This window comes from Manis javanica, chromosome 16 (assembly GCF_040802235.1).
Source record: "Manis javanica isolate MJ-LG chromosome 16, MJ_LKY, whole genome shotgun sequence".
Taxonomy (NCBI): domain Eukaryota; kingdom Metazoa; phylum Chordata; class Mammalia; order Pholidota; family Manidae; genus Manis; species Manis javanica.
Window position 1 is genome coordinate 8,313,252 of NC_133171.1, and position 9,097 is coordinate 8,322,348.

Genomic DNA, 9,097 nt, shown 5'->3' on the forward strand with positions numbered 1-9,097 from the left:
AGAGCGAGTCTGCATGCAGCAAGCCCATCTCTGTCCCTGGGTCTCTATACCCGCGCAGCCATCTCAGTCTCTGTCCTTGGTGCTGCCACCACTCCAGTCTCATCTCTGCTCTCCTGCAGCTTTGCAGCCGTGCCACCCTGTCACGCCCAGAGCACCAGCAGAACTCTTTATTATATAGAGTCAACAGCCATGTATTGCCCACAGGTGTGCAGTGAGCTAGTCAACCAGAGCCAGGTGAGAATCCTGGCCACAGGAACTCTCATTTTATCCACAATTTCAAAGGACAAATAAACAAAAACTTGTGTTGATGTTTTACAATATGGTTGGTACAGAACCTTCCTCTGTTATTTTCTTTCCCTTTTGTGCCCCTTTTAGCTGCAAGGCTCTTATTTACTTCCTTTTCTTCCAGTTATTTAATAGACATGCAGGCGAGTTCCCTGGTTCTGTACCAAACACAGGCCTGCTAGGATATGAAAAGTTCATTGCTACCATGATAGATGTTTTGGTGGTACATTCATGAAATGTATCACCAGATAGTTATTCTCTTGATAAATCACAGCAGCTAATATTAGTAACAAACCTTATCACCCAGACAAATCATGCATTGGACTGATTTTAATGGTGGCTGTTTTTCCAACTTGGTACATTACCCAGACCGGGTACAGAAGGAAGTGGGTCCAATCTTCCTGGACTGCCTGGAATGAGTCACTTGCTGTGGGTGTCATCAGGAGGGAAGTGGATAAGAGAAATACAGGAAAAAGCAAAGCCAGGCAGACACTGCCTTCCACAAGGAGAGAAACTGCTCAAAACAGTCCAAACCTGATAAGGAGAAGGGAGAAAAGGACACACATGTCAATCTGGGTTAATCAAGTCACAAATTGCTTTGTTTATATTAAGGTACCACTGTAGGAGCCTCTTGATTAAGAAAGAAACAAGACTAAGCAAGCAAGGAGTGGGTGAGGCCAGGCGAGGGTAATTAGCTTCAGCCTCACTGAAGGCCTGAGTGGCCAGGATTCCTGCCCTGGGCCCACCCCAGTCTCTCCATTGCTTCTACAGGGTCTGCTGAGCTCTGAGGAGTGACTGAAAAATGGCTCTGGGACTCTCTTAGTTCTCTTGGCTGCCTCTTCAGCCTTTTGCCTGCAACATGTTGAATTGAATTATCCCTTAGACAGGGAGAGAAATCCCAAGCAAAGCAGCTCATTTAACCCTGGTCAAACAGAAATTCTTCAAAATAGGCAACTTTGAAGGAGGTAAAGAGCATCAGGGCATGTGGAAGGCACATCCATCAATGCCAAGTCCCGAATGGTGACAGTCCTGGCCTGTGTGCCCACCTCTCAGGGGCTTCCTATCTGCTTAGCGAGCTGGGCAGTCATGTTTGTATCATGCACACCTCCAAAGTTCACAGAGCAGCCTGGGGACAGTGTATTTTCCCCAGTACCCTCCTTTTTGCCCTATTTTGTGCTCTTTTGAACAGAATGAGGGGCAAACTGCATTTCCTCAATTGCTTTGTTTATAGAATTTGTTGTATATTTTTTTCCTCCTTCTGAATAGCCCTTGGCACTTTTACAGAGAGCAGGGGAAAAAGACTGTCCAAATCTGTATTTTCATGAGTTGCTGTAGATACACAGAGACACAGACTCTCTTTCTCTCACACATGCATGGCACTTGGGGCCTTGACCTTATTCCCTTTGATTTCCTCTTGGATCCTGCCTCCTATCCACTCAGTTGTCTTTGCTATCCTGTGTTCCATTCTCCACATACTCCTTCCCTTCAGCTTACAAACATACTCAATTCTCTTTTGGCCTTAATGATAACCTTCCTCCCTTGTCCTCTCTGCTTCCGCCTCACTACCTATTGGTTTCTCCATCAGGCTCTTGGAGCAATGCCTAGCCCAAGGAAGACACATGGTACATTGGAAGAATATGTGAACGAAGCTTTCTGCCCTTCTCTGCTGGCTCCTTGCTCACCAGCCCAGCCCAGGCCTCCAGAGTCACTGCAGACCCAGGTTCTTCCCGACCAAATGTATACACTCCACTCACTGGCTTCCTCTGTTTCCCCATTTCTATTTATCCCTATAAATTTTATTATATGTATTCCATTTTAAAATTTACCAAGAATCTATATTCACTGTAGGAAAATTAGCAGTGGCAGGTGACCCAAAATGAAAAAAATTAAAACAGCCATAGTTTCTTCAGCCAGCAGTGTTCATTTTGGTCTCCATGTCTCTGGTATTTTCTCCTTTCCAAATGAGTGTGATAATGTCATTTCCTTTTTCAAGAAGCTTCACTTCCTTCCCATTGCTGAGTGTTTCAGGCACTCTGCAAGGCACTGAAGGCTGTCTAGGACCTGGCCCTCACATCTTGCCAGACTCCTCCCTGCCCCTCAACAGCTCCCACCTATACTCTGCAGCCATGTGGAATTCCTTGCCCCAACTTGAGCTGACATATCCTCTTCCCCATTTCATGCCTCTGCTCACTTAGTCCTTCCAGTCTAGAAGACATTATACTTCCATCCACTCACTTACCTCCACCGGTGGGTATCCTACTCCTTTAAGATTCTGCTCAGGCTCAACCTTTCATGAATCTTTCCCTGATCCCAGGTCTGACTAACTGGGCTGCTGCCTTACTGCCCCCTTGTTCTTAATTTTGTATCATATGTAGCTGTCTGCTGGTCTGTTTTGTTTTTAAACCATATGTTCCTTGAGGTCAGGGACTATGTCTCATTAATCTTTGAATCTCCCGCAGTGTTGAGCACAGTGCCCAGGCATGGATATTTATGGAAGAAAGAACATTCCCAGACCCTCTTTCCTCATGCATATATAGTGGCACAATCTAAGTCTGAAAGGAAAAGAAAGGTACTGCTGATGCCAGCCCTTCTCTGGCCTGCTTCTTACTGATGCCTTTTCTCCCTCAGAAACTCCTCCCTGGCAGCCTGGGTGTTTATCCAAGGACAGTGGAGGCATAAAATTGTTGGATGCCTGTCATGGTACCTTCCAGTGGTTAGAAGCAAAGGAACAGATATTCCTTCAGCAATGTGGATAAAAGGGAATGAATGCATGACAGCTAAAACAAAAGATGGAAAAGACAAGAAACAGCTTCTCCATGGTGTATACCCTTTTTGTGCCTCTTGGAACAACTCACTCAACATTTCATGACCTTGCTAAATTTTTTTCACAGGCTACAAGTAAACCTGGAAGATCCTTCACTCCCTCTCTGTCGTCCAAGGAACTCTTGATATCAATAACTTTCCTGCTCCCCTGTCTGAAGAAGAAAATTTTACATCTTCACTCAGGTTATGCACTTACACCTCGTGTATAAACAATCACTATACCTGCGGCAGCCAGCCACCAAGACAGCCTCCAGTGGTCCTTGACTCCAAGTTATATGCTTGTGTGTTGTCACTTTGCCCAACAAACCAGGGTTGACCCTGTGTAACCAGTAGAACACAAATTAAGTAATGATGTGTGACTTCCAAGCCTAGGTCATAAAAGTACTGCAGCTCCTTCTTGGTCTCTTGGATTGCTTGTTTTGGGGAAAGCCAGTTGCCATACCATGAGGAAACCTAAGAAGCCCGGTAGGCAGGAAATGAATCTTCCTGCCAGTAGCCAGCACTGACTTGCCAGCCACATGAGGGAGGCACTTTGAAAAGTAGATATTCTAACCACATACACAACTGCAGATGACTGCAGCACCTGCTGATTGCCTGCAACATCGTGGAGACCCAAGCCAGGACCACCCAGCCAAGCTGTTCCCAAGCTCCTTACCCACAGAAACCATGAAAGATAAATGATTACTGTTGTTAACCCACTGTTTGAGGATGACTTGTTATATAGCAATAAATAACTAATAAAATGCATCTGCTACTTTCTTTCATTTTATTCTTCAATGTTCATTTGTCCACAGGTCCACATAAATTTTTATTTTTGTTTTACTTTGTTATTTTATTTTATTTTATTTGCAAGACTCCTGAAAAGAAAGGACTTTATCTACTTAACTATTGTATAGTTATTAGCAAACTACTTTGAGGAAGTTTTCACATATCTAAATACTTTAAACAATGATTCCTACCAACTGTGAATCTAGTACCATGAAGCAGTTTGGGAATATATAGATAAGTGTCCTAACAGGAAAACAGAAAACAGTCTAGGTACAGGCATACCTTGGAGATATTACGCATTCAGTTCCAGACCATCACAATAAAGCAAATATTGCAATAAAGCATATCAAATGAATTTTTTTGGTTTCACAATGCAAATAAAGCTTATTTATTTAGTAAGTTTACACTATGCTATAGTCTATTAAGTGTGCAATAGCATTATGTATTATATATAGCATTATGAAAGTGTACATACCTTAATTAAAAAATTGAGTCTTCATTTCACAAACAATTTCTCTGTAACATGTGATGCTGTTTGAGAGCATTTTACCCAGGGTAGGACTTCTTTCAAAATTGGTGTCAGTCTTCTCAAAACCTGCTGCTGCTTTATCAACTAAGTTTAGGTCAGATTCTAAATCCTTTGTTGTCATTTCAATAATCTTCACAACATCTTCACTAGGAGTGGATTTCATCTCAAGAAACCACTTTCTTTGCTCATCCATAAGAAGCAACTCCTCATTCATTCAAGTTTGATCATGAGATTGCAGCAATTCAGTTACTTTTTCAGGCTCTATTTCTAATTCCAGTTCTCTTGCTATTTCTACCCTAGATGCAGTTATTTCTTCTGAAAGCTTGATTCCTCAAAGTCATCCATGAAAACCATAATCAACTTCTTCCCAACTCCTGTTAATGTTGATATTTAACCTCTTCCCATGAATCATGTATGTTCTTAATGGCTTCTAGAATGATGAATGCATTACAGAAGGTTTCTGATTAATTTTGGCCAGATTCATCAGATGAATCACTGTCTGCAGCAGCTCTAGCCTTATGAGATGTATTTCTTAAAGAATAAGATTTGGCAATAATATTGTAATATCTTTGTATGGTGATGGTTGGTAACAGTTATCATGGTGGCATTTTTAATGTATATAATTGTTGAATCACTATGTTGTACACCTGAAAGCACTAAAACGTTGCATGTCAACTATATACTTCAATAAAAAAATTAAGAAACATGCATTTACCCCCTCCACAAAAAAAAGAATAAGAATTGAAAGTCTAAATTACTCCTTGATCCATGGGCTGCAGAATGGATGTTGTGTTGGCAGGCATGAAAACAACATTAATTTCATCGTTCATCCCCATCAGAGCTCTTGGAGACCCGATGCTTTGTCAATAAGCAGTAATATTTGAAAGAAATCTTTTTTTTCTGAGCAGTAGTTCTCAACAGCAGGCTTAGAATATTCAGTAAACCATATTATAAATGGAAGTGTTGTCATTCAGGCTTTGGTGTCCCATTTATAGAGCACAAGCAGAATATATTTAGCATATTTCTAAAGGGCCTAGGACTTTCACAATGGTAAATGAGCATTGGCTTCAGCTTAAAGTCACTATCTGCACTAGCCTAACAAAGAACCAGCCTGTCTTTTGAAGCTTTGAAGTCAGGCATTGACTTCTCCTCTCTAGCTATGAAAGTCATAGTTGGCATCTTCTTCCAATAGAAGTCTGTTCCATCTACATTGAAAATATGTCATTTAGTGTAAGTTACCTTGACAGATTATCTTCACTAGAACTTCTGGATAACTGATGCAGCTTCTACATCAGCACCTGCTGCTCTATCTGGTACTTCTCTGCTATGGAGACAGCTTCTTTCCTTAAACCTCATGAACCAACCTCTGCTAGTTTCAAACTTCTCTTCTGCAACTTTTTCACCTCTTTCAGCCTTCATGGAATTGAAGAGAGTCCAGGCCTTGCTCTGGATTAAGTTTTGGCTTAAGGGAATGTTGTAGCTGGTTTGAGTTTCTATCCAGACTACTAAAACTTTCTTCGCATCAACAGTAAGGCTGTTTTTCTTTCTTATCATTTGTGTAATCACTGGAATAGCAATTTTAATTTCCTTCAAGAACTTTTCCTTTGCTTTCACTACTTGGCTAACTGTTTGGTACAAGAGGCCTAGCTTTTGGCCTATCTCACCTTTCAACATGCCTTCCTCACTAAGCTTAGTCATTTCTAGCTTTTGTTTTAAAGTGAGAGATGTGTGCCTCTTCCTTTCTCTTGAACACTTAGAGTCCACTGTAGGGTTGTTAACTGGCCTAATTTCAACACTGTGAGAGGGACTAGGAAGGCCCAAAGAGAGGAAGAGAGACAGAGGAATGGCCATTCAGGGAAGCTGTCCTGAAAACACACATTATCAATTAAGTTTGCTGTGTTACAGGGTTTATAGCACCTCAAAACAATTACAATTGTAATATCAAAGATCACTGATTGCAGATCACCATAACAAATATAACAATGGAAAAAGATTGAAATATCATGAGAATTACCAAAATGTGATACAGAGACACAAAATGAGCAAATACTATTGGAAAAATGGTGCACATAGAATTGTTCAACACAGGATTCCCACAAACCTTTAATTTGTAAAAAAAATGCAGTATCTGTGAAGCACAATAAAGTGAAGCACAATAAAACAAGGTATGCCTGTATCTCAGAAGTAACTTAATACAAGGGATTGGTTAAAATGTGTTAGAAAGGGTAGAAAGGTAAAAAGAAGTAATGTTATCCAAAGATTAGAACAGTTGCAATACTCAGGTCTGAAGGCACGAAAGGGAAAATGGCATTACCCAGAGACCATGGCCACTGGTGACACTGAGGCTGCTGTTGTACAGCTGGAGACACCCCAGAAGGTAGAGAGGGAAGACCTTGTTTCAACTTTCCAACCACCTTCCAATCTCCTGCCAGAGGCTCCCAGTGGCATAAACTAACAGGAAGCAATAGGCAAAGGATTCTGGGAAGTGTAGTTTACAAGCTTTGAGCCCTGGCTATAGAGAAAACATACAGATAGGGCAACTGATGCTGAGAGCCAATAGACATTATTTGTCACTGGGAAAGATAACAGAGCTACTAGAAATAAGGATGGCCAAATGCATATTTGACAAGGCTGTACTCAAAAATAAAATACACAGAGTACGGTAGTTGTTTGTGATTAGAGAAAGCCAAGGAAATTCAGATGTTCCACCTTCATCTTTCAAGACATATTCCAATAGCAATAGATTCAAAGCTATAAATTCTTCAAAAGAGCTGCTACAACAAAATCATTCTTATTAATTGCAGAAGAATATCTATAAGAAGAGCAAACACTGAGCACATAACATGCACCAGGTACTCTTCTTACTGATTTTCATTTGTTAGCTTATTTGCCTCCAATGCATCTCCATGAATTCAATCCTGTTGTGATATATTTCACAGGTGAGCAAATTCAATCACAGAGAAATTAAGTCATATAGATGGTGACTAGCTGAATTGGGGTCCCACCATGGTAGCCTGGGGTCAGAGGTCATATGCTTGACCACTCTGCTATACTGCCCCTTGTGCTTTCATTGCCTCACCTGAAGTGTGGGAGCTACTCATCACTGGTTGCATCTATGACCAAAATATTCAAAGAGATCAATAATATTAAAAGGAACAAAGACAAAGCCCACAGAAGCTCATCCCCTGAACTATGGGGTATATGTAATTCATCCTGTCCAAATGTTGACTCTGTTATAGTGTGACCATTAATTCTTTTAGAATCAGAAAGGCCATGGTTATTGAATTATCTGGAGTCTCCAAAAGTGCCTTCCTGGTCTGAAAATATCCAACCCAAGTGTGGAGGAAGATTCAAAACCAGTACCCAGGGAGGGCTTGGAGAAGAGAGCCATGTGCTTAGACAGAGACACAAGTCCATGCACAACAATAAAATTGGGGGTACTGTGTGCTGCCAGACTGTATCCATGCAAAAACCTGAAGCTGATCCTTTCAACAAGCTTGACTTAGTTCTTTCCTTTTGCTAGAGAGGCAGGAAGGAGGAGGAGATTGGTTCTTCAGATATTTCATTCCAGCATCTCTGACAACTTTAGTTTGTCATGTTTTGGGGGTTTATCTTGTTTTTTGCTTTTTTTTTCGATTTTTTCAAACATTGTATTTTGGAAAAATACTAGCTTTACAGAAAAGTCACAAGAATATTACATAGAATTTCCATATACCCTTCATCTCCTAATATTTCCATATACAGTTTCTCCTAATATGAACAGTTTATATCATTTGTTTCTTATTACTTTAGTGACAAATAACCACACAATCACTGGCTTAAGCCAACATAAATGTATCAACTTACAGTTCTGTAATCCAGAAGTACAAAATGGGTCTCAAGGTGTGTCTTTCCAGTGGGTTTCAGCTCCAGGCAAGTTCACTCTTGATTCCATGCCATCAAAAATAAGTGTTTATTCTCATGCAGCTTTATTCTCATGGTGGCAAGTCAAGTGTTAGTCCCTGACACCTCAGAAAAAGCCAGCATGCAGCCAGCTGGTTTCTGCCTCTGGGCCTCTCCAGCGCGGCAGCCACCTCAGTCTCTGTTCTAGGCGCTGCCACCACACTGACCTCTGCTCTCCTGCGGCCCTGGGTGGAGAGAAGCACTGGGCGGAGCTCTTTATGAAGTCATTAGCAATGTATTCCCCCATGTCTGCAGGGAGCTAGGCCATAGGAACTTTCATTTTTTCTACAGGTGTCAGCAGTGTTTCTAGCGTTTCTGGGAGCTATAAGGGAGAATCTACTTTCTTGTCCTGTCCAGCTTCTAGTGGCCTCTTGCATTTCTGGATTGTGGCTTCCTTCCATCTTCAAAGACAGCAAAAGCCAGCATCTCTGTCTCACATTTCATTAATCTGATACTGACACTTCTGCCTTCCTTTCTCACATTTAAGGAAACTGTCATTACATGGGGTCCACATGGTAAATCCAGGGCACTCCCTCCCTAATTTAAGGTCAGTTTATTTGAAAATGTGAATACCACTTGCTACCTTACTTCCCCTTTGCCATATAACATCACATATTCACAGTTTCCAAGGATTAGAATGTCAATATACTTGGGGAGGGGTCATTCTGCCTCTAACCGAACCATGGTATCTTTGCCCAAACTAAGAAATTAACATAGGCATATTACTACTAACTAGAATTCAGGATGCAC

General features: G+C 41.2%; 1 long non-coding RNA gene across 1 annotated transcript; it reads right to left on the minus strand.

The window, feature by feature from the left end:
• Positions 1-632: 632 nt before the first annotated feature.
• On the minus strand, positions 633-8,493 carry LOC140846816 (uncharacterized). The gene is made up of 3 exons (XR_012126255.1): positions 8,252-8,493; positions 3,331-3,426; positions 633-819 (listed from the first exon to the last, which is right to left on the minus strand). It is a non-coding gene; the product is annotated as an uncharacterized lncRNA (long non-coding RNA).
• Positions 8,494-9,097: the final 604 nt, after the last annotated feature.